General features: G+C 41.8%; 1 pseudogene; it reads left to right on the top strand.

Moving 5' to 3' along the window:
* Nucleotides 1–624: 624 nt before the first annotated feature.
* On the top strand, nt 625–1,227 carry LOC147440419 (large ribosomal subunit protein eL19y pseudogene; annotated as a pseudogene).
* Nucleotides 1,228–1,933: the final 706 nt, after the last annotated feature.

Consider the following 1,933-nt stretch of genomic DNA (forward strand, 5'->3'; position numbering starts at 1 on the left):
TCCATAGCATGCCACAACGCATCTTCTTAAGTGCTGGATATCTCTCTCCTCAAAATGGGCTTCCTCGGTGACCCTTTTACTCGTCAAGAGAATACTGTCATCCAAACTGGTGTTTCCCATCTCTTAACGTGGCAGCTGACCTTCTTGGCTCCTCGCGAGCTTGTGCACGCTGCCTTCTGGGCGCAGTGACCTCAGATTTCAATGGAGCAACTATAGAGTCGTGCCGGGATTGCAAGCAGATTTGGTGCTGCAGATATCTGTGCTCTACATCCTCCTCAACTCTAGCAACTCTCTGAAAGAGCGCACGCCGGTGCGCGCTCTTTGAGAGAGTTTTTTTACTTGGTGAGCCCAAGGCTCTTTTTGCAGCAGCAGCCACCACGTGGCAATAGATTTAGATTTTAAAAAAACATCATTACCATGAAAAGCTCTAAAAAAAAACTCCCCGCAAAAAGCTACCAAGTGAATAAAATAAAAAAACCAATTTGCATTGCTCAATTGCTCTCATACAGAAGCAGTTCGATCTTCTCCACAAGCAGGTTCTCAAGAAGCAGCTAGGAGCTTTGTCTGCAGGTTTGTCCCCATCGCCATATTCGTCCCATTAGGGTTTCGTGAGAGTGGGCGACAATGGTGCCCCTCAAGCTACAGAAGAGCCTCACGGCTAGCATGCTAGAGTGTGGGAAGCGCAAGGTCTAGCTCGATCCCAATGAGGTCAAGGAAATCTCTATGGCCAATTCATGGCAAAATATCATTCGGAAACCAACCAGGATACACTCGCGGGCAAGAGCAAAGTGTGCTTTGGAGGCTAAAAAAAAAGGCCGCCATTCAGAATATGGTAAGAGGCAGGGTACCATGGAGGCCACGCTATCCTCTAAAGTTCTCTGGTTGAGGCGGATGCGAGTTCTTCGCCGGTTGCTGAGAAAGTACCGAGAGGCTAAGAAGATTGACAAGCATATGTACCGTGATATGTATATGAAGGTCAAGGGTAACGTGTTCAAAAATAAGTGTGTGCTCATGGAGAGTATTCACAAGTATAAAGCTGAGAAGGCTCACGAAAAGACACTCTCAGATTAGTTTGAAGCCTGTAGAGCTAAGGGAAAAGCTATCAGGGCCGAGTGAGAAAGTGCCAAGAGGGAAGAGTGCTTGGCACAGGTATTGAGTACTGAAGCAGCACCAGCCATCCCTACAGCTGCCCCTGAGGCCACCAAGAAGTCCAAGAAGTGAGCAACATAGCAATATTTAGCTAAGACCTATGACTTGTTAGTACTTAAATAGAAACCTTGGACCTTTCAGCTTGTGCGATGAGATACAGTTTTGAGCGACATAGCAAGATTTAGCTAAGAGTTGTGACTCGTTAGTACTTAAATAGAAACCTTGGACCTTTGAGCTTGTGTAATGAGATACAGTTTTTGCTTTACTCTTGAGTTTCCACAATGATAGCATCAATTGTTTGAAAAGAGCTTTGAAAGTCTAAAAATTACCTCTTAAACAACATTTTGCAAAAATCAGTTTCTCATTGACTACTTATAGTAAATGATAAATAAAGGCTTTCAAATATAATATTTAACAATCAAGATGGTATTTGCTATCAATATGGGTTGATAAGTTTGAAAAATATAATTTCTTTAGGAAGTTATAGAGTTTTACCTGCATAAATTCTCATTGTAGAACTTATCATATATCTTTTTCTATAGTATATATTTTGATGTGAAAAAAATGGTGTACTTTTTTCACCTCATAACCTATGCACACAATGAGCAAGAGCTAAAACTTCAATTGTTAGCTTATAAATATAAATGTCAAAAGTTGATGAAAAAGCAAGGTGTCATGTAAAAAGGGTGCCCTTGTATGAAGATCACAACCTTGTAGTACGGGCATGGCAAGACAACATGGAAGGGACGATTGGTGTATAAATGAACTAATGAGGTGAAATAAA

The sequence above is a fragment of the Adiantum capillus-veneris genome, chromosome 15 (genome assembly GCF_014529385.1).
Source record: "Adiantum capillus-veneris isolate H3 chromosome 15, ASM1452938v2, whole genome shotgun sequence".
Lineage (NCBI taxonomy): Eukaryota > Viridiplantae > Streptophyta > Polypodiopsida > Polypodiales > Pteridaceae > Adiantum > Adiantum capillus-veneris.